At 37.2% G+C, this 24,989-nt stretch overlaps 1 long non-coding RNA gene across 1 annotated transcript in view; it reads left to right on the top strand.

The window, feature by feature from the left end:
- LOC148068640 (uncharacterized) overlaps positions 1–11,008 on the top strand; it is a 68,310-nt gene extending 57,302 nt beyond the window's left edge. The window contains exons 3-4 of the long non-coding RNA XR_015713184.1: positions 1,843–1,881; positions 10,736–11,008. This is a non-coding gene — a long non-coding RNA (uncharacterized LOC148068640). The remainder of the gene's footprint in view (positions 1–1,842; positions 1,882–10,735) is intronic.
- Positions 11,009–24,989: the final 13,981 nt, after the last annotated feature.

Raw genomic sequence — 24,989 nt, 5'->3', positions numbered from 1 at the left:
TTTAGATGAGTCACCCTTTGTATTTCTTTGACTACGATTTAATACATGATAATTCGATATAATGACGATCATTTTTTTTCTCTCAGACAACTAGGATTAGAAATAGAATTTTCGAAATTAAAAATATCAAAAAATAGATACCCACAGGAACCAAATTCAAGTAAAAGAAAGTCGTTTTTGTTTATATTTTTTTAATCACCGTCCATTATTAAAAAATAAGGATTTTATATGAAGTATATTTTAAACGAAAGTTTGTCCACATTAATTAAAAAACGAGTGGGAAATAATTGATTGTAATTTAATTAATATCACTCTGCCAATTATATTTTCCATATCACGCATAGTGCTCTTAGAACCTAATTTTTTTTTTATCATTGCTGCTTCTTATTAAAAAAATAAAATCAGTATTTGAAATTATAAAATATACTTCAATATAACGCAACGTAATATACGAAGCATATATTCGATCACATGTGATGGATTTAAATGTTTTATATTTGATCACATGCTTATTAATTTATATATTTAATCATCTGTAATTCAATACGTCTCGTTCATATTTTATTCCAAATGTTTTAACATGTTAAGCTTTAAAAGACAATGCAACGTTAAACTGCACATTTGAAAAATATTTAGCAACAATTTAAATGTATATTAATGAACTCTATTATAACTATATTTAAGTACATAAAACATATGGTGCGCGTGGAACAGTTTGTGCTGCTGAACCGGGATCCGAACCTTCCATGGCAGATTGATTCTATATTTATTATAGATCTTCAGTGTGAATTTTGACAGCGGATCAACTTTGATTCTAATGCAAATGTTCTAGCATTCTGCTCTAATTGAGGTGTTTATATAAATCAATTATTGGCCAAAAAAAGAAGTGTCGGGGAGAAGAAAAAAAAAGTGTGAGGCCTCTGGCTGCGCAATAATCACAAACAATGTCGTGAAATGAGTTTAAAAATGAGTTTCGAAAAAAAAAGGGAACACACCCCTAGGAAACATCATCTATGGAGGCATCTCCGCGTGCACGCCCTCGGTTCTCTTATCTGTGCATGTGAAGAGATGCGGATTAAGTGTGAAAGCGCGCAAAAGGCGGAGCGCGTCACGGCGCATCGGCCGACTCAAAAGAGCCGCGTTCTGCCAAATTTAACCCGAATAAATGACACCTTGAGGTGGATGAGGGGTAAGTGTAGGGTGGAAGACAGGGGGTGATTGTCTGCGTGGAAAAAAAAAATGTGTGTGTGCTTGGCTGACCAGCCAATAAATCTCGCCACTGCGCTTATCTTGTATATATTCCGCGCTGCAGCTCCGGCGCGCTCCCGGTCCCCGCAAAGCCCCGATCCCTTGCACTCCCTGTCCTAAATGGGGATAATTAGCGTCACTTTATCACGCCTCTGCATATTTTCTCCGCATCTCCCCCTCCTTTCCCACCCCCAAAAAAAAAAAAAAAATCAGCAAGCAGGCCTGCTCTCGTCGCCTGCTCTGTCACAGAAGATTATGGAGACAGATTGCACAGAGCGAATGTGCCGGGCGAGATTAGCGCGGAATAGAGAAAGCAAACCGGGCCAATGAATTCCTCGGAAGGGCCTTATCGTGCAATTACACGTTGACATGTTTAACAATCTTGCTGCCTCTTAATCCTGCAGTGCTGCTGCTCCATCTACCCACAGCTTCCACGCACACGCGCGGGGAACAACACATGCGCCGGGAAAAAAAAAAAAAAAACGCAGCTCAGATTGTTGACAGAAAAAAGTTGTGGAAAAATTTTGCTTCTTCAGTTTTTTTTAATGCCCCCGAAAAACATTTTTTCTCTATTTTCCTTTTGTTATGTTTCAGATTACATTCGGAATAGAATCTACAGAGGGACAAGACGAGGTGAGATCCAAACAAACACGCAGTTGATGTGACTATAAAGATGAGGCTAAAAAGTATTTTTTTACTAACGTGTGTGATACATTTCTAACTATGCACACTGTGACAGTGCATACCTCCTCCAGGGGGAATCATTTCTTTGCAATTTATCATATAAATTAACCAAATTCAGGATTGAAAATTTGAATTTTAAGTTGTCTTTATTTGAATTTAACCACCAGGTAATGCATGTTTGCAGTTCCTTAGTCATCAAAAGTTTGGCAACATCATCGGGCGACCCTAAAACAGTTTTGATGTTTAAAATATTTTGGCACTACACGACAAACATAAGCTTATTCGTACTGTGTTGTGTTCAGGTTTTCCGTTTCTTTGTTAGTTGTCATTAGAGGTTAAAAGCCATTGAATGACAAGTCCTTCAAAACCTTCTTAGACCCAAATGGAATTCCAGAACACCGAAAATTTCCTCAGTTATTTTGATTGTTTAAGCGCTTTGTGACCCTGGTCTGGAAAAGCGCTATACAAATAAAAATTACTTACTTACTTACTCAGCTGTTACTAGTCCTATTACCAACATTACTCAGGGAAAAAAAAGATGTTTTGCCTACAATCACAAGTATGACCTCCTTGGAGGTGGTAGTGAAATGAAGTTGCGGAGTGTGAGTGCATGTGATAGTGACACACTGTAGGTACAGGTTGGCATCTGAAGAAATACTTAAAATGTCCAACTTTATCATATTATTGCAAGAGCAAGAAAAGTTGTGTGTTTTCAATGTCACAGAAGCAGGAAGTGAGTTGTCCTTGAATATCCTGCTGATATGATGAGAGACAGACACAGTTGAAATGACAGAAACACGCTTCAGTGAACTGTCAAACTCAATCATGCAAGAAGCCAAAATGTTAAACACAGTCCAAGTTGCAGAGCAGACGAAATGTTGTTTTTTTTATGAACCAGAATATGGGAGGATATTTTTTTTAATCATAAATAAAACTTTGTTGTCACCATCAGCGACTGCCTCACCTCACCCCATGCATTTTCTTATCTTTATTGCTTTCGAATTACGGATGATTTGAGTTACATTTTGGACATTTCTAATCTTGTTTTTGTTAAGAATAATCTGTCAAATTGTATAGCTTTTGGGTATTTATATCAACATTCTTCAGTGCGTTTAAAATCATAAGGGAAGTTGAACAAATATAGAAATTAAAAAACTCTGATCGGCATAAAATGATTTCATCAGTCATATTTAGGCCCCTGCTCTTATGTTCTAACATAGTATGTATAGAATGAATATGAAAAAAATAATTCTTGATGTAACACAGACGCTAGTCTTCATCTAAAGTCATCTCATCCTGATCACTGACTGAAGCCCTGAGGTGTTTCCACTGAGAAAAAAAAATGATAAAGATGAGCTCAATTGTACTTTGACTGTATATGGTTTAATTTTATTTGAAAAACAAAATATAAATCTTTGAAAACGTGATGAAGCCGCACTCAAAATAGTTACTCGCAAAAAAGTCCTATTTCTACCTGTCATTGCACAGTTTAAAACATGTTGTCATTTCACACAAGAACACTTGTGTGTAGTGAAGAAAACTTTGCATAGTTAATCAGCATCTAGGATACAGAAGATTCCACTGTCATGCCGTCACATCTTATCTATCCACTCATAATATAATGTGTGTACAGGTAAAATAAAATGCATTTAGACCACAGGAGAGTCAATAAAACAAAAGTAGACACATCTATTCTGATTTTATTTTATATCTACGATGTCTGCAATGAGTTTTAATATTCATGTTCCTTTTTTTGAGTTAAGAGTTATTTCTTTGACGCTCTTAAATTCACCTCCACCTTCACCTATCTTCATCATCCTTCTGAGTCACATCCGTCCTCTTCACCACATCCCAGAACCTCAGCTGTTATCTTGCATGCCGACTCAAATGTCAATAAAGGACGAGTAAAAATATTATTTTCTGAAAATGTTCCAACTCTACTGAACTTATGATTCAACTTCAGAATTCTAGTACATTTGAAGTGTTTGTAGACAAGAAGTAATATTTTTATGGTAGTTGTGAGTCTTCCTAATGCACTAAAGTTTGGAAAAAGCAATGAACAACAGACTCTAGCTTAAAAAACATAACCTACTGACTCATTTCTTAGTCAATAAACATTCTCTTTTGGCTCCTAACTTGTATACAACACAACCATTCGCTTCGTCTCAGTCCCTCTCAGTGAACTCATTAGCCACGCACAAACACTCTAAAAAAGTTATAAGTACACTCCCATACCATTGTTATTATTAATATTAAAGAAGGACTAAGATGGATCAATGTGTAACAAATAGTAACTACTGTATATTAAAATAGTGTTTTCGTCTGTAACAGAAAAATAATATTAACCAAATGAAGTGAATCTTCAAATCATTTCAACTGAAAACATTTTAAATCAACTAAATTGAACCTTTCCATTCTGGAAAAAAGATACATTTTAATTGATCGACAGTCTCAAAAATATCTACCTCTCCAATGTGCACGTCGTTCAGTCTTTGAAAGCCTGATTTGAGGCATGATACTGCAGCGCTCAGCTCCTTCTCAATGTTTACCCTGGTCTTCAACTTCAGCAGAGAAGATAACTGCGCTCGCTCTTCTGAAGTAGCTTTTACAAAGCACCATGATTGTCGGTGATATTCGGATATTTGGCTGCTTCCCCCGTAGCCGCCGTCAGAGCTACCGTAATGACAGTTGTATGAGAGCAAAGCCCAGTTTTCTGCTTACATATACATTTCAGTTGTTAAACTTGATCTTATGTCGAACTAACTTAGCTCAGCTCTCGATGTTGTACAGTTGTCCCTCGTCATATCACCTTCTACACTCTGTATTAGGGTATTTTCTCTTGTACTACAAGTATTTTATAGCTTCAGTCAAGTAACCTTGTCGTTCTTCACGCTCTTACAAATACATGCTTTATTTGAACAGCAGATAAACACAAGCACAGAACTTAGTCGGAGGCACTTATTACCGTCAACCTTACTTATTGTGCCAACAAAACTCCCATGATGCCTTTCCACACACTGTTCTATTTCGTGACAGTTGATTGGGTGATAGAATACTGTATTTAAATTGTACGTCTATGTTGCTATGTCAAAAATGATCGACAGCTGTAATTGGTTGGCTGGGCGGCAAAGCATTATGGGACATTTTCAGGTCACCATTACTAATAAGGGTGTTGAGAGGGTGTTGAGAGTGACTCAAGAGCTTGAGTAACTGTGGTTAAATAAATGTTGTTTTAATTTAAGCAAGTGGAAATTTAAAAGGTCACTACTTCGCAAATACTTTCATAATAGACGAGGAACCAGCGTACTTTCAAACTGTTTTTACATTTTAAAAATGTATATTTGAGACCTGTTCTTGTTACGTCACCCTCAGGATTCTCGTAGCTAAAGAGCGAACAATAAGTTTGCGTAAAGATAAATACGGCGCGTCGCGTCAGGAACACGAGGCTCGCACACACAGCGGGTCTGCGAGCGAGTGATTGTCGAAGCTCCACTGGAGGAATTTGGCAGCGTCCGTGGCTTGGAGAGCAGCCCCACGCTGAGCAGCATTCAGCGGCTGGAGCGGCATGTGAGGTTTGGGAAGTTTTCAGTCTGTGGCTCCCACAAAGGCGATTACAAGCCCCAGTGGGTTTTTTCTGCCGGGACCTGGGAGCAGGTGTGAGGGGGGACACGGGCGATGAAAAACAGGACAATGTCGGAGGGACCACACAGGGGACGTCTAGAGACCCGGTGTGTGTGTTAGAGGCCAGACTCTCAATCGAGTCAGGAGAGAGATAACATTATGACCCGGTCCCACCATAATGCACTGCAACGGGTGCAGCTCTGGTGACATGATTTGTGTTGATACCTCACTTCTGCCTCAAGTTTGTAGTGACTGAGAGAACAAGATGGTGGATGTTAGCGAGTTTGAACTCAACTGGTCTGTGGCCTCTATAGGTATATCCTCGTCTAGACAGGGACCCTGGCTGTGGAGGGTCATTAAGCTATTTTTATCCACTTTTATCCAATTTTGATTCGTTGTTAAGTGTGTCTGTGTGCGACTGAGTTATTTTCATTGTAAAATCTATTCTGGCCAGATTGAGTACAGTCCCTGGTGTGAGGGGGCATTAAGAAAAGAATAAATAAATGAGCGAAAAGCCAGAATATATTTGGAAAACAAAAAATTAAAAATCAAGCTAAATATCTGTAATTACTATTTTATTATTGTTTGTATTATCAAAACTGCTGGATTAAAATAAAAATGATTTTCTTTTTTATAAACAAAATGACAAAACTGACGTCCTAAAACAAAAACCATGTAGTCGTATTTATAGTTGAACTATTGACGAATAATACAAATAAACCCAAAGTAAAATTGTTATTTTCTACATCAGCATTAACCTCATGAGGGCCACATATATACAGTCAAAGTGCCCAAAACGTGACCCCTGAGGGACTCAGTAGAACCACTGTTTCTCCTCATAGAAAGAAGGACTCAATGTCAGGACCTAATATATACTGTATGTCGGGGAGACTATTTTCCTGCTTGTTCCTGCTGCTCCTCACTGTTCTTCTGGGAGATCCAGTAGATGTTTAAGGGGAGAGGAAGGTCTGGGCCTCCTCATTCTGGCTGCTGCCCCCGAGACCCCCCCTCGGATCAGCAGCAAATAGAAGAGAAAGATGTTTCTATGGAAGGAAATCCGAGTCACACAGAGAATATTCTGGTTTTCTCCAGACCTCGGTCCGACAGACAACATCTCCTCTAATTGTCTTGTCGTAGCTTCCATCGTTTTCTCAGTTTGTCCTCCACCATAAAGATGCGAATGCTTGACTAGAAAGACAAGGAGCTCGACTGACCTTCACGCGGCTCACCTCCACGGTCAAGGTCTCACATTAACTTCCCACGAAAACAACGTAATTGCTGTCGACTGAACAAAGAATGTTTGTTTATCGTCCAGAGGATGACACTGACATGGAGGCGCGCTGACGAACAATCCTTGTTTATCTGAAGCCTGTTGGTGCATGTGACGGCCTGAGAATCCATCCAGAGAGAAGTCGGACTAGTTCTAACTCGTGGAACTCGACTCCCGATGTAGCATATCAAGTAAATCCTAGCAGAGGTTAAGTGGGCCACGTGGAACAAAACGCTTGTTATTTGGCTGCATTCGCTCTTAATCTCCTGAAAGACGCCTGGAGTAGTGAAGCATTGATGAAAGTAAACAGCTTGATTAAAACACTCTTTCATAACCAGAGTGTCGGTTTACTGTATGAACATCTGATCCTTCGTTCGTCAATGATGTTTCTGTGCGTCTGAAGGCAGCGCGACAGATGTGCGCCACAGATGTGCAGCCACTGGTTTGCACAGGCGACGCCAGCGTGGCGATTAAAATCACACGGTGGAGGGTCTTCAGAGGAACTCTCCACGGATGTGACGAGTGAACTTCCACCATCACACTCCGTCTCTGCAGACGTAACATCTGCTGTGTTGCTCGACAGATGCAGGTTTCTTCTGCCAGTCAAACTTTATCGTCGAAAACATTTTATTCAAGGGACAAAATAGATGACGTTAGAAATGTTTCCTTAACATCTTAAGATGTTTTTATTTGTTCAGGCTTTTCCTTGATTTTCTGGAACTCCTGTTGTGTTATCAGTTTTATCTTGATCTTTAAAATATATACTTTATTGAATATCGTTTTGATTGTTTAAGCACTTTGTGACCCTGGTCTGGAAAAGCGCTATATAAATCAAAAATACTTACTTACTTACTTACTTACTTAAATTCAGCTCATTTTGTCGTTGGTAAGGGGGCAGAAAAAGGGGCAGAAGACCCTCATTAAAATACAACATGTTTGAACATTATCTACTGACCTCTCTGTGAAGGTTTAAAGGGGGAGGCAAACTCAATCAGGTGAAGGAAAAGGGGGCACAAGGGGGGAAGAAGACGCCCACAAAAATTTCAAATATGTCCAATTTATTGTCGACTCAGTAAAGGAGATTTCCAAAAGGTTTGGTCTTTTGTTTATTGTAAAGGGGCAGAAAAGGGGGCGAAAGTCCCCCAAGAAAAAAACAAACACACTTTTTAATGAATACGGCATATAAAGCATTTAATTATTTATTCCTTTATCAAACCTCGGGCCGATCATGCGACGCACAGATGATCATGTGACAATGTAGATCAAGTAGCAAGTAGTTGGAACTTTTTATGTCATGTCTGGTGGTAACATTTTTATGATTGAGTTTTAATTGAGTTTTAAAGGTTACAAAAATATTGAATTTAGTGAAATTACATTTGGAATTATTGGAGTTAGAATATCAAACTCTATTCATTTTGAAAATATGCTTATTTTGTAACTAACAATTTAACCTTTCACATCAAATCTATTGAATTCAATAATAAAAGAAAAAAAAACGCATTTTTTCAAAGATTCAAAATTTGAAATGTTTAAATCAACCATGTAATATTCTGATGACACTAATATACTTTGATCAAAAAATTGCTTGAAAATGATCGTGTAGACAACTGACCTCTGAAGGTTTCAGGGGGCGAGCAACCGCATTTTGTCGAGGGAAGGGGGGCACAAAGGGGGGCAGACGACCCCATGAAATTTAAAATGTGTAATTTCAATTGAATTTCAACCATATGTATTACTTAGTGAGTCAAGGAGATGTATCTCCTTTAGGGGAATGGATAGGGGGGCAAAAGACCCTCATGTCTAACTCTAACTTCCATTAAATGTAATCCATTTGTGTTACAAAGTAGATCGTTTTTTAGTAATTCATTAAATAATGATGATTTCCATACTTTCAGAATTGTTAAAGCCTATGATTCCATTTGTGGGGGATTCATATGGACTAGGAAGGACATGATGTTAGCTAAAGGCTTTTATCTCAGCTCTTATTGTGACTTAAACTCGCCTCTGAAGCTTCTTCTGTCTCGTGTCCTCGCATCAGCTAACTTGTTTTTATATCAGACAACTTTATAAAAAAATCACGTCATCTGAGGTTGGTACAGATCAGGAAAAGTCTGACAAACCGGAGCAGATAAACCACTCTGGTGATGTTTGTGGATGATTTGAGAGAGTTCCCTCCGACACTGTGACGAGTCAACTCTGATTTAAATTACAATAAAATCACAAAGATGCCTCTAGTAGCTGTGAACACAAGTCTCTGCTGCTCACGCCGGCCACTGACCATTCACTCAATAAAGCGCTAACAGGACAGCGGCGTATATATAAAAACGCCACCAGATGCTGTAAGAGATTCCTCCTCCTCCGTCACGGGTGATGATTCTTCGTCGCCGTGGCGATGAGGGGTTAATGAGGGGTCAAAAAGTTCAGATAAGAAACAGCACTTTTATGGTTTTTGCCGCAACCTGCAGCGCATTGATAGCGGACTGAAGGGGTGCGACCTTTGAACCCCGCGGGGTCAAGAGATCAACTGACCCGCTCGTTAAGATGGGGCTCGGATTGGAGCGTGTGAAGGATGTTGGTGTCCAACAGGTGCCGATAAATCCTCCTTAATGGTGCAAACGCTGATCAATTTGTTTCCCAGGGTCGTTAGATTGTTGTCGGCGATGAATTTAATCCACTTCTAATTGAAATGATCGCCTGGAAGCTATTAGCTGCTTAGTTCAGAGTGTGTGTGTGTTGGTGTGTGTGTGTTCATGTTGTGCGTCATTGATATCTCTTTATGATTTCAACACTATCTATCGTTACTTACTTATCTATTTATTGTATTTTTTTAATTACTATTTTGTTTGTTTTTAGTAGGTATGTTAAAAAAAAATTGTCAACTTTCACCTGGGGCAACTCAAATGTACCCTGGAAGGTTGGAAGAATAAAGGAATAAGTTTTCCAAGATATAATGAAAAATAATAAAAAAAAAGAACGACTAATTAAAATAAAATTAGATAACACAGTTTCTACTTATTTATATATATATATCTTGTTGTTCATTTTCAAAATAGTTTTTTTTTAGCTATAAATAGACGTTTAAGAGATTTTTAACATCTAAATATATTCTATGACATAAGAGATAAACTGACAAGAAACATTTGTTTTCCTTTTATACTGTGCAGTAATTCCATCTGGATTTAAGAAGTTTTTTTTCTCTCACATGTAAAATGTCACACGATAAAATCACTCAAATCCATTAACTGTTACTCTACTAATACAACGTGTTTTATTCAATATTGTTTTGGGGTTGCCAGATGATATAATTGTCAAGAGTAAAGATGTCACTCAGAGTACGTGATCATGAAGAAAATAAATAGTGTAAACTCAAATTAACATGTCAATGAAATCTCTTTTCCACTGACAGGAGAGTTAGTATCGTCAACATAGCAGCTGCACTTCAAGTCAATGCGTTTTGTCAAAAAGCTGCTTTGAAACTTTGTTCCTAGAAACATACTTTACAGTCTCTGGACGATCTGTACGACTCAGGACTGCTTCAGAACAGGGATGGAAACCATAATAGACAGTAGTACTACAACGAAAATAATATGTCAGTCACAGCTTTTATTTTGAAAAACAAATAAAATAGCCACCTACAAGCAAACGATGCTCCTGCACCAAATCTTTTACAGTGTTTGTTTCATTATAACCGTTAAGTTGTGGAGTCAATAAAAATGTCAATATTTTCTGGTCGACAATTTGAGCCACTTTTAAATGAAGTACTTACTCCTCAATCATATGCTTTTAAATCCTTGTTTCATACATGAAAGCTTCTGAAGTTTTTCTCCAGACCCATTTGACATTTGAAACCCCCCCGCCCTCCTAAGTTTCTGCACTCCCACCGTCTCACTCTCTCTCATCTGTGTCTTCCAGCGACGCGTCCATCACCAGCAGACGTGGAGAGAATAAAGCCGACGTTCTCCGTCATTACTGAAAACACGGAGAATTGCTGCTCTGGGCAAAAAAAAAGAAAAAAAATGTTGTTTTGGAAAATGTCTGTGATAATCCTGAATTATTCTGTGGCTGGATGTTTGCTATCAAAGTGTAGAGCATGTGTAGAGTCCTGTTTTTAACGTGGCTTACCTGAGGCTTCAGTGAAACGTCTTTTCACTCAAAGTAAACTGGAATAAAGAGTCTTCAAATCTCCTCCCCCCCCTTCCTCTCACTGCAGCCAGATCCACTGTCTTAATACTCTAAGTCCTTTCTCTGGCGTGTTTGCCAAGACGCAACTGTATTTCCACATTTGTCAAATCCACCCCGATGCCTGTAATGAATATTCCGACAGCAGCGAGCCAATCTAATGAGCTGTTTGACCGGCCCGCAGGAGGCCGCCAAGGTTCTGGCACCGTCCGGGGTCGGAAGTAGGACTGTAGCGATACACTCATCTCAAGATACCGTTCCATAGGACATTTTCAGCTCATTATACAAGACAATACGATATATTCAGTTTACAATCCGATTCGGTACTATACATATTCATCTCACGGTACGCTATATTTGGCTCACGACACCATTTAATACAACATTTTTGATTCACAATAGCTCAAAATATGAAATATTCATCTCACAATACAATATATTTAGCTCACAAAAATATGTATTCATCTCAAAATACGACATATTCATCTCACATTAAGATATATTTGGCTCACAATATGATTTGATACGATATATATTTAGTTTATGATCCGATTCAATACGATATATTCAGCTCACAGTATGGTACGATACAATATACTCAGCTATTAATATGAAATATTAATCTCAAAATACGACATATTCAGCTAACAATACGTTATTTTTGGCTCACAATATGATTTGATACGATATATATTTAGTTTATAATCAGATTCAATACGATATATTCAGCTCACGGTATGGTTCGATACAATATACTCAGCTATCAATATGAAATATTAATCTGAAAATACGACATATTCAGCTAACAATACAATATATTCATCTTACAATACGTTATTTTTGGCACACAATATGATTTGATATGATATATATTTAGTTTATGATCTGGTTTGATACAATATTTTCCTCTCACAATATAAAATATTCATCTCAATATTCGACATATTCAGCTAACAATACGATATATTCGACTCCCGATATGATATATTTCGACACATTATTTTCATGATTTTAGAAGACGCTGAATTTTAGAAAAATATTGTGATTTTTTTCTTTTTTGGCAGCTGGAGTGAACTGTTTACTATCCTCTCGTCCTCAGTCATCGGCGCTATAGAGCATGAGTATCAAACTCAATCATACAAGGAGCCAAATTATTTTAACAATATAAGTCGAGTACTGAACAAAAAGTTATCTTTTTATGATGTTTTCAACTGTTCAGAAGTCTCTTTATAATTGTAGACGTTAATCATCTGTTTCTTATCTTATCATAAACACTTAAACATCTTTATATCTACTTTGGGCAAACCATTTGGCGGGCCACATAAATTGACATGTTCTTGATCGTGACAAATGTGCAGTCGAGCAGTGGTTTCCAAACCCCAGTCCAGGGACTGGTTCCGGTCCGTGAAGCATTTGATACCAGAAATACCGGAAAGGAAAAGTATTTTTTCTATACTCTGTACATTTTTCTGTATTTGTATTGTATTTTTCTTTGAAGTAACATTAGTCTGTGACTCTTGAGACCTTGTCACCCACATTTACATCAAGTTTACTCAGAAAATAAACGTGTAAACTAGTTGAAAATAAGACAAACACAAACTCTAAGATTTATTTTTACTGTCAGCAGATGTCATTGAGCAGATGATTCAATATTTACCACCTCGTGAGTAACAAGAGGCTCTTGATTTGAAACTTAATGCACACATTTAGTAACACTTAAATGTTCTTAATTTGATCAAAGAAATTATAAGTTTGTGATTTTATTAAAGTAATAAAGAATTTAGATTCAAATATTTTAAAATAAACACTCGTACACAGAGGTACAGGTTTGGTAAATCAACTTCGAACTCCTGCAGCTAACACAGTTAGCAACTTGCTAAGCTAAGCTTAAAGTTAGCAAAAAGAGCAAATAAATCATATTGTTTTAATTTACCTTGAGTACTAAAAGTGTTCTTTTTAAAGGCCAAAATATGTAAGCGTAACAGGGTGGTATCTAAAACCGCATGATGTGAATAAATCATGATGTTTTACATTAGAAATTGTACTTTCATTAAAAAATATATATATATTAAGTATTAATAAATGGCAGAATTTTAATAATGATCTTAAAGGAAGTCCGTTTTCGAACCAATCCTCAAATATTCTACGCTCTACACTCTTAGCCACCCGGGCAAAACATAACATTAAAATAAAAGATGTTCTTTTCTATTACTTGTCAGAAGAAGCTAAACGTAGAACCTGTGTCTGGAGGTCTCCGGCTGCTGTTGCTGCCCCCTTGACCATGAAAGATGTGTTGAATTTAGATCATGATCTTAATTTTTGTAATAGTTTTTCTCTAATAATATTAGATTTTCCTTTATCAGGTTTAATTTATTCCTAGGTTTTTTCGTGAGGTTCCGTCAACGTGTAGTTGTCTGTGTGTACGTTCTCTGTGATGAACTGCTGAACTTTCCAGGGTGTCCCCCCCCATACATCCACTTAGTAATGGAAGGAGCTATTCGTGTAACATCGGGACGACAATTGAATTACGAGGGTCTTGTAATTATTAAAAAATAATTTGAGCTATTTTGATATTTAATTACTTTTTTTGGACAATTTTACCGTCATTATGATTCACTTTAATGATCTCATTAAGCCAATTTCTCCTGTGATCGACTGTCCGTGTCATTTCAATGGGAAGTGGCGCTAATATTAGCTCAGATTAGCCTCCGTGGATTAAAGAATTTAAGAAGCACGTCTGCGTCGTTATTGATTTCTTTTTTTAGTCGGAACAAAACTCGGCAGCGCCGAGCTAATAATGACAGTGTTTTTCACTTTCTGTTATTTTCTCCGAAGGTTCAATTTAGTGGCACGCCAAGACGCTCTGAAAAAAAAGTTGAAATAATATAAAAAATGTGGTTTATTTCAAGGACTTTTGTGCGCTCTCAGTAATATTCGCCGGTGCCCCAGAAGTAATTGATTTATGGGCAGAGAAAGCGAGGGGTGATGTGTCAGCAGCAAAAAGCCGATGAATGAAAAATAACTGACGGCATAATTGTGGCGAGCATTGTAACCTTGCTTTATTGATTTTGACTTTTTCTTCCTCATCAAGGCATTTGGCTAACATTAAAAGTTGGGCACAAGCAGCTTTGTGGCTTTTTCTGCAATTTTTCATGTTTTTTGTTCTCTCGTCCTCCCTCAGCCGGTGTTCAGGTGCGCACACACACACTTGTGTGTTGGCGAGCACACACACAAGCGGGACGTGTTGAAGGATAATGAGCATCTCAGGTGACTACATGCAGTGATTACCAGGTTGTTGCTGTTGTAGGAACTATATCGCGTAAACATACATCCCCAATCTGTTCACGCGCACACACACTCCGACACACACACTCTAGAGAGATCCACGGTTATCACACCCTTCCAGATTGTTCTCAACTACTTATGGAAACACACACACACACACACACACACACATGCATCTCAAGATGTGGCCACTCTTGCCAATACAAGCCCAGTGTTAAGAACAGTCGTTGTCGTACTGTATGTGTGTGTGTGTGTTTTTTTTTAGCATCTTTAAATTCCTAGCGTTGCTAAGGTGCTTTGGGAGGGGATTAACAGAGGCTGGCGCCGATGAGCAAGCCTCGCAGATTTTCAACCGGCGGAGGAAAAAAAAAAAGACAAAGAAAGAAGGAAAGACGGAGGAAAACAGCAGAGGGTTGGACGGCAGGGAGAAGACGGGAACAGCTTGTGTAAACACTTCGGAGAGGTAACAAGGTAGAAGCCCACGAAGGTGGAGAAGTATCCCCAAAAGTGGAGGATACAACTTTTCTACAGACTTCCTTTTTCGAGTTTTTACGCCCAAACAGGATTTGTTTTTAAAACTTTTAAATTTCAGATTAAGTTTTGTCTTCATACCGTTGATGACATATGTGTTTGTTTTGCTTTAAGTAAACGGCGCCCTTGAGTGTCAAAGGTATGAAGGACTAAAAACTGACAAAATCAATCCAAACAACCGACAAATATAGTTGAGACCGGTTTGTCAAACTCACTCGCACATGAGGAATCTGTGACTTTTTCAGGCTGATGATAACAATACATTTAACATCTATTCACTTTACTTTTGCCTTTTACAGTGAATTCTATCTTGTTCTCCGAAACCTGCCAAATTGATTCTTTTCATTTTAAAGTTTTCATAAAATGTTGGAACCAGAGTCTCTCAAGAGGTTAACAAAGAGTTTAAAAGTATAAACTGTAATTTCTAGCCATTTTAATCTTATTTGAAGCTCTGCAGACTCGTCTTTCTTTTTAATTCTTCCATTGCTCTCGCAGCGTCTCATTGTTTGCAAGTTCAGAGTGAGTTATACATTTTTTTTCAGGAGCCTTTTTTAGCAGCCGAAATATCTTTTTGGGAAATTTAAATTGAACACAATGACTAATAATACATAGTATTATGACCTTTATTGTATGACGCTTATTACGGCCCTTTTCACAGTTAGTTCCGACCTTTGTTCTCCGTTATCAAGTTTATTATTCAATGTAAAATACTCTTCACATTGGAGATGTGAAACTTTCTATTTCAATATTCTAAAGAGCCAAATGAAAACACCACGTCGGTAAAATACTTTAATTTCTGAACTTCTGAATTAACTCCGGGTGTGATGTCACTTCCTCAAACCCTAACCCATCACGTCACCAAATGTGGCCCTCCTCAAAAAAAAAGTTTGGTACCCATGATTTAAACTACACTCTTGGATGAAGATGACCTTGACCTTGACTTGATTTAATGTTTTTTTTTTGTTTTGTTTTTTACCAATTTTGGTCCAGCATCAGCTGAATACTGATCCAGGATGATGGATCGGACTGTCCTGATTCCAAATGGATCTCGAATCACGTCTATCTTTCATCATTCCCAGCTCAGGAATGATGGGTCATCTGCATGCTAAGTAAGAAAAACATGATGTTGTGCGTCTGCCCTGGGCCTCCACCCAGACCTGTCTGAACGACCTCAGCGTCTCTTCAAGCAGAAGGATCAACTTTGAGTCGTTCTTAGATAGAACAGGCTCAAACACCCTTTGAAGAAAAAATCTCTTGCATCCCAAATTTTTCATTTTCAGTCACGTCCCAAAACTGGTGACCACAGGTTAAAGCTGTAAATTGCAATCCCTTGGCTCAGCTCTTTTTTCGACCATAACAAACCGATACAGAGTCATTGTGTTGGAAAACAAAATAAAGTATCACCACTTTAAAAGTTTACTACATTTTTTTCTTTCTCAGAATACACTTGATGTGTTTCTGCTGTGAGAGACAAGGCTTGAGCTGTTAGAACTTTAGTTCAAGTCTCAGCTCAGACACGATCACCCTTTTGATATATGAAGGGCAGAATCATTAGGATGATGTTTGGCTCAAAATATAGATGAGCTTAAATATAGTCGTGTGTCGTCGACAATCTCTGAGCAGCGTTGAAGTGTGACGGATGAAAATATAACTATTTTTAACTTTTCCTCTCCTTCATTTTGAGCTTGAAAACCCACTGAAGGTAGTATTTGCTCAAGGTTGTCGCCTCTGCAAGCGTCTATTTACAGCATCGGGAAAATACATCAGAAATTAGGTAAAACTATTTATTTTCTTTTTTTTACCGCCATCTCTAACGACCCACTCCGTCTTTCATCTCCGTCCTCCCTTCCATCTCCTTTCCCATTACTTTATTCCCCCCCCCCCCAAGGGCGGCCGTTTTTTTTGGATCAAGACACTTTTGTCTTGCTCTCCTTCGCTGTCACGTCTTCAAACAGAGCCGGCGTTCAGGTCACAGCGACGCGCCCGGAGCATCGGTGACTGCGGCGTCTCAGGTGTACGTCTCCCAGCATGTCCTTGATGACGCTCGCTGCCTTTCTCCGTCTCGCTGCTTTTAATTAGTGCGGCCGCGAGTGCAGGCGGCGCGACAGCTGAGACACATTCACCCACTATTGACCTGTGTGTCGAGTTGAGAAACTACTTCCACCGAAAAATTGATAACATTCTCTCAGAATAGTTTCCTTTCAGTGAAAAATACAATTAGACTTCCTCTTGGTGGCGGCATATAAGACATTGTGATCACTGACCTAAGTTGAGAAACTTTTTTTAAATGAACCCATTAGCTCAAAACTTTCACGTGGAATCCGCCGCTTATTGTCGAACCATATGAAACACCTTTAAAAAATACTTTACGTGCTCACAATAATATAGTTGCTTATACGTGTTTTCCCTTTTACATCTTCTTCTGCATTTCCATTGTAAGTAAGTAAGTAAGTAAGTAATATTTATTTATATAGCGCTTTTCCAGACCAGGGTCACAAAGCGCTTAAACAATCAAAACAATACTCAAAAAAGTACATACTTTAAAGATCAAAATAATACTGAGAACAACACAGGAGTTCCAGAAAATCAATGAAAAGCCTGAATAAATAGAAACGTTTTATCTTGCATTTTCAACTTAAAGTGAAAAAAGCGAACGCAGGAGACGTTTGTCATTCTAAGGTCATCATTTGATTGAAAAAAGAATAAAAAAATATATATTGTAGACTCATTTTTTCACTTAGCTACACTTGACTTTCCTTATAAATTGAAGCGCCTTAATCATAGCTGTCAGAAAAGATTGTAGTTGTAAAAAACAACTATATAGTCAAACTTTAACTACAAAAACAAAGTAAAAAAGTAAAAATACTTGAAGAATATCTTTGCTTGAGTACATTTCAGGTGTTTTACTTTACTTTACATCCTCCAATTTATCAAAGTACTCAGAGAGGGCACATTTCCCGAGGCACTTCCATTAAGTAAGTGTGTAAGTAAGTTAGTAAAGGTTATTTTTAAAGCCCCTTGACCAGGGTCACAAAGCACTTTAACAATCAAAAACAATACACAGTTAAAATATATACTTTAAAAGGTCGAGACACATAAGACAAACACAGGAGTCCAAGAAAATCAGGGAAAATATGCACAAATAAAAATGTCTTAAGATGTTTCTTGAAGGAGTCAGTAGATCATCAAACACAGAGGGAGAGGAAGATCGTTCCAAAGCTTAGGAGCAACAGTCTGGAAGGATTTCTCTCCTCTGGTCCAGAACCGTGTTCAGGAACCATCAGTAGATTCTGATGCACAGACCTCAGAGCCCGAGCTGAGAATTTTAAAATGGATCCTGAAAGAGACTGGGAGCCAGTGAAGATTTTTAAGGATCAGGCAAATGTGAGTTCTTCTACTAGAGCAGGTCAGAGTTTTGTATTAACTGCAGGCGAGACAACTTCTTCTTGTTCAGTCACGAAAATAAACTGTTACAATAGTCTAAACAAGAAGAAACAAACGCATGGATTACAAGCTCCAGATCGTGTTGTTACATCATTTTCCTAAATTTAGAGATTTTTCTCAGTTGAAGGAAACAGTTTCTGGTCAGTTTTCTGCAGTGTTGAACCAGAGACAATGCTTAATGCTTTTTTTATCTCAATTATCTTGACTAAACTATATTTATCTGATCTGATTAATTGATACAGTTAACTTAATGGGACAGTAGGTGTCGGTAGTTTTCCCGAATTCACTCACACACGTCCTCTTAATGTAGTGATGAATTCTTCAAATTATTAGTGGATCCAGATGGCAATTCTGAACCGAATTGTCTTGACCCGTTATCCCCATTTCCTCAAGATTTAATATCAGTTTATCCACTTTTTGGACTGTTTTTTTAACAGCCAGGCAAACAATAACCCACTACAAAACCTCAAGTATAGTTATTCGATACTTCTGTTTGTTCCTCCTTTGATATCAAAATAAGATTTAATCATAGTTTTTTAAATACTGTAAATCCATCTGGACGAGCTTTATTTAAAAAAAAAAATAGAATATAGTTCACAGTTTCCTAATGTCTGTTGTTGTTAGTGATTCCATATCCAGCCGGACCAGAATTTCCTTCTCAGGCTCCTTTAGAAGTTCTCCTCCGGCTCGGCTTCTCAGGTGAAATGTAACTGGATGCTTCACGGTTTTTTTTTTCCTTTTTTTTTTTTTTTTTTGGAATACAAGGCACTTGACCAAAGGCCAGCTCCGCTCCTCATCCCCGCCCTCGCCATCCTTCCCTCACCTGTGTCAGGTTTCCCTCTCAGCCCCTGTCCTTCCCTTCACTGGGTTTGTTCTGCGGCTGCATCCTGGATGTCGCCTTCCCCTCCCAGCCTGCTGCGGGTGACAGTTGTGAGGCCGGCAGCTGTGCTCCTGCAACCATCTCCGCTGACGGATGCGTCTCCTGCCTCACGTACGTCTCTAAAAACCGATGATCCTCGGGGCCGGTTCGTCTGATCGGTTCGAGATCTTCGCTTCACGGCTGCCGGGGTCACCGAGCCCAACCCATGGATCAGCCTGATAATTACAGGCCCCCCCTCTGTCCTCTGTCTCCCCCCCGCCCAACTGAGATACAGGGAAGACAATGTTGACTTTGACATTAGAAGGTCAACAGTGAGTGGATAAAACCAGAATATTAGTTTCTGCCACGTCCTGGTCACACCCTTCCTCGCTGCCCTCAGGGAGAGAGACACTGAGAGGCGTCAGTGAGGGCTATTGTATCAGCGAGTGTCACCGACTTCACACACCAGTGGCCCACTTCCTCCAGTCGCCCTGAAATGTTTTGTCTCTTTAGAAAATAACAAACCTGCTGACACTTCAGTCACGTTTATCTGGATTTTATTTTATTTATGGGTTAACTCTGATGTTTAAATTTCAACTAATGTGTTGATTTAAGTGGGTCTTAAATAGATGTTAAACTCTATTGTACTCATCAGTATGTGTCTGTTTGTATTCTTCCTCTCTCTTTGCTCTTGATGGAGTCTACTGACTCCTTTAAGAAACATCTTAAGACGTTTTTATTTGTTCAGGCTTTTCCTTGATTTCCTGGAACTCCTGTTGTGTTATCAGTATTATCTTGACCTTTAAAGTATATACTTTATTGAATATTGTTTTGATTGTTTAAGCGCTTTGTGACCCTGGTCTGGAAAAGCGTTATACAAATAAAAATGACTTACTTACTTACTTACTATTAAACTCTCTTTTCATTGAAATATTTACATTAGAAAATGTGCTTAAGCCCCGCCCACTGAACATTATAGTTTTTTCTGGAGATTAAATCTTGTTTACCATAACCATACCCACTCTGCTCTGATTGGTCAAACATTGTGTCATCAATCCAGGAAGTCTCCACCACCGACATATTGTATAAACAAAGCGGGGTGTGATTACTGTTGATTGGAGGAGGAGTGAAGCATTATTACGTTATAATGGACTCTCGTAACCTCTCGTTTGCAGAGATTTCAGACGGGGGAGAACTTTGTAAAGTAATAACTTCAAAACATGGTCATGATGAGAGACTAACTGCATCTTGGAGACAAAGAGTAGATAAGTTGCCGTTTAATCGTAAATCGTTCAAAGCTGTTATGAAATGTGAAAATTGAGACTTAAGGTTTGTTGTCAACAAATGAATGTATGTGTTTAAAAGAATATTCTTGGAAAAAAAGGATAAAAGATGCACTTTTTGTGTCTTCTTTCGTCACTGTCAATATACATATCTACATATTTTTAAACTAAGATGGATTTTTTCAGTAGAGAAATATCAATTTCACACCTTATGTAGTATTATAGTTTTAAATTGTTGCAAACTTTCTGACTGAAGTAAAAACTATATGAAGATTTTGGCCAAATGCATCAGTTTGTTTGAGTCTCAGCAAAGTATAGCTTTGACATTTATGTAAATAAATCATTTTCATCAGAATATTGAATGGTTGGATTTAAAATGTCAATTACAAATTTTTACTTTGTTCACTTCTTATTAAGCATTAAATATATTGAATTGTTGCATTGGTGACTACAATCTTTAGTAATTGGAAATAGAATCAACTGTACATGTACAAATACTTTTTCAATTACAGTTAAACGTATTATTCCAATTATTAAATAAAACAAATTCAACCTTTCAATAAACAATCATTGAATTTAATCAATCCATAAAAACAAATGTAACATTTCAGTATGGAAATGATTCAAAAAGTATTCAATGCTTAAAAAACGAATTTCACTCAAAAAAAGTTTCAAATAAGCTGTATAAACGCTTTATAAATTTCAGTTGTTATTTCCACTCAATGTTGTAGCTAAAAAACTCAAGTATCAACTGTTTAATCTGAGTTTGCCTGAGACATGTCGACATGCTCTTACTAATGTTTATTGTTTAATGTTCGCGCTCAATTGAACGCTCGCCCCTGCATGAACGTATAGAATTATCACCTGCAACAGTAGCGTTCGTGGAAGAATTCATCACCAGACGTCATTAAACTACAGCCTTATTTCTAATTGCCTGGTGCATCTGCTTTGTGGTCGCTTAATTGTCGCGGTGAGCGACTAAGACAACGGTAAACTCAGTGATCCGATTTACATTGATGTGTCCAAACCACGCATACAAGGGAAAAAAACAATGTGCACGCACTGAATAATAATTATTTTTGCACCATTAAAAACAGTCATTCCGGCTTGTTAAGTTTGAGTTAGAGCGACGACAGTCACGTGACGTGGGTGTGTTTATCGACTTCAGACTTGACTCAGCGTTGAAGCTAGCATATGCAAGTCAATATCAGACTTGGAATATGAATTTCTGTTCTTTTTTTTGCTGTCATTTTTATGTAAGATGTAAAAATGAAAAGTAAAATGAATTTGCCATCCAATTTTAAATATAAATTCCTAACAAACAGTTTTACAACATCTAAATCAGAATTGGGAAAAAAAAAAAAAAGTCAAATTTGAAGCACTGTTATTTTTTTCTCTGTCTTTTTTTCAATTAATGAATAAAATCAGTTTAAAAGACAAAGTGTAAAAACGATTTTTATATAACATTTAGTGAGGAAAATTCAATGTTATAGTCAATATGAATTAATGTAAAAAGAAAAATAAATAAATACATTGAGTGTAATGAATGCAGAGTTGGATGATTCAGTGTTAATGCGAATATGAATGATTATGAATAAATATGAATGCATATATACATTTGAACGTTTTTTACAGGGACACATTGACTTTTCTATACTAGCAGCTTGTCTTTGACTTTAAGCACAATTTACTTCACCTAGAGGTAGCTTTAAACTGTTTTGTATTTACACGATTCGATATGTATAATGTAAAAGAAACTGAACTGTTTTAAAACATGGGGATCAGTGACAGCACTACATTGAATATAGCCCTCAGGTATTACAGCATGCTAGCAGAATAAAGATTAATAATATCTGTAAATTAAGTAAGAATTAAGCTACCTTACACTCAGAGGGAATAACAGAGGTAAGTTTACACCATCAAACCTCGTCAGTTATCACAAAAATAGACTACAAAGATGGATGCTAACGTGTAATATGTACTGTTTTGCTAATATTAGCTAACTTTGGCTAGTGTAGTTAATAACCTTATTTTATTTTTCTTAATGAAACAATTCTAGAATGATCAGAGTGTTTTTTCTATGAATACAACTTTTTAATTTTAAATATTATTTTCTCTTTTTAACTGTTTTAATAATTTGTATTATATAGACCCTTGTTTTTGCTAATCATCTGTGTCCTAAACTAAAGACAGAAGCTCTTTGGCAGGTCCAGGTTGGTGGTGGCGTCAGGACTGCAGACTGCTGGTCTTAGGCGCGTAGTTTGCAAACATAACATCCCCTTTTTTATATTTTATTATCATACCTACAATGTGCCTGTTTTTATTCTGTAAATCCATTTTTTTAAATTAAATTATCCATATAAAGTCTCATGCATTCATCATGATTATTTTATTTTTCATACAAAAGCCTTTAAAAATGTATCTCAGAGACATCTCAAGAGGACCACTTATCTAATAGGGTACTGGTTTCAAAGTCAAGGCCTGAGGGGCAAATTCATCCCACCAAGTCTTTCCATGTGGCCCAGAGCTCTTACTGTTTTTTAAAAATGAACTTTAGTTAATACAGTTTAAAAACTGTGTTTAATCTGCATTATTCTCTCAACGATCCATATATAGTCTCCTGAGCCCAGTCCTACATTAGATTACAGGTTCTTTAAGAGCTTTACCGAGCGTTTCTTCATTGGTCAGAAGTTAATCAGAAAAAGATTGAGTGGACACAAATCACATGCATGAACAATACTTGTTACTTGTCTAACAATACCACTTGATTTAACTGCATGACTTGGGAGCGAGCAAATGATGCCACCCGGTGCCGAGCGCTGAGAACCTCTCTGCTATCACTGAAACAATAATGCACTAACTATCAAGCAATTTTCTCAGGTGTAATCAAGGTGTTTGCTGATGCTCAGCGTTCAGTGGGTGTCGCTGTAATTACGTGCTGCGCTTTCTTCTCACAGCTTGACCACTGCTATTTTTCACCGTTATGCTACTCTTTTCCGTCTCGGAATTAGACCATCACAGGCTGCAGACTTTGATTAGCAAATGACTGACATATATATAACTCAGAATCTGAATCTAGTGTGTAAAACTGTTTTGAATAAAAATCTTCACTTTATATTTTATTCATTAGACAAATATTTTAAATAATGTTGCATTTTTCTCTTAACTGAAACACATGTAAAATCTTTACTTAGGTTGTTCTTTTTTTTTTAATCTTCATTGTCTTGTGACATTTTAAATATAATTCATTGGTTCATTTTTCATTTTAAATAATCCTTAATTTCAAAAAAAGTATTAAAAAGTATTTCTTAAGGGGGAAAAAAGGTATAACCTTTATGCCAAACTGTAGTTTTTAAATTCCGGAACTAATAATGACGGATGTATTAAAAAGACAATTATAATAATAATAATAATAATAATATTCTATCAATGGTATGGTTCATTACAAATATACAATCCCTTAAAATATTACTTGTAAATTCAAAAACAAATCTACAAAACCGTGTAAAAAATGAACCAAGAACTCAATAATGTTTCTGCCAATTGAAATCATTAATGTGTTAATTTAAAGAATGAATCAATAATGATCAATAAGCAGCTCCCAACACCTTGTTATTTTACTTATTTAACAAAAAGTTTCTCAACCTCAAAAATAGGTTTGAGGTGAAAATGTGTCACTAAAAACGAATAATTAAGACTTAAAGCTATACAATGTATTCATTCAGATTAAGGAATATACAGAAACAGATTTATATTCGTGAGCAAAGTAAAAAAAATATACATATCTTGAAGTGTGAGGTGAGAAATGCTATCTGAGATGGTATTCAGTTACTGTTGATACTCCATACTCCAGAGTCCATACCATAGTAATGAAACCTCTGGTTCTTGATGGGCTCTGTTTTGACGCTAACAGGTTCTGTTTTGTCCTGCAGAAGTCATGATCCCAAATATTCTTGCTGTACCTACACTCTCTGCACAAAGTGCCTGTTGAGCTCTATTAACCTCCCATCATCTCTACCAGGGGAGAAAAGTGCTGAGTCATCACAGAGATTTGAAGGTACAATCAAGGTAAAGAGAATTTAAACTGTGGAACTGGGTTGTAGAAAACACTACCTGGAAAAATACAACCTGATTGGCGTATTGGACTTTTAAAGATGTTTTTTTCATTTTGAAAATCTTTTTTTAACAGCAGTAAAAACAACTGTGAAGTTAATTTTCGTGGGTTTTTTTAAGCTTTCTTGCTCACTCTTCTGTTTCTGATCGATCCATAGTGACCATAGATATATATATCTGGACAATAAAGCGGCGTCTTTTTAACCAAATTGTCTGCAATAATGCATTATATATTATTCTTTAGCATTCAGAAAAATCGCGTACACGAATGCTCCTTCTCAGATGCAACACTAATAGACTCAGGGACTCATTCATTCCTCGTGCTGTTAGGCTGTTTAATTCTGAGTTTGGGGGCAGAAGTGGAGTGAAAAGATGATATTCCATGTTAATCTTTGTATCCTTTTTCTTTGTTATTTTTGTTTGATCTATGTTCTTTATCTTTAGATTTAGAATGTTACATCTTGCACTTTCT

Source organism: Callionymus lyra, chromosome 12, assembly GCF_982586985.1.
Source record: "Callionymus lyra chromosome 12, fCalLyr1.hap1.1, whole genome shotgun sequence".
In the NCBI taxonomy this organism is placed as follows: Eukaryota; Metazoa; Chordata; class Actinopteri; order Syngnathiformes; family Callionymidae; genus Callionymus; species Callionymus lyra.
This window is presented reverse-complemented; position numbering and strand designations above follow the sequence as displayed.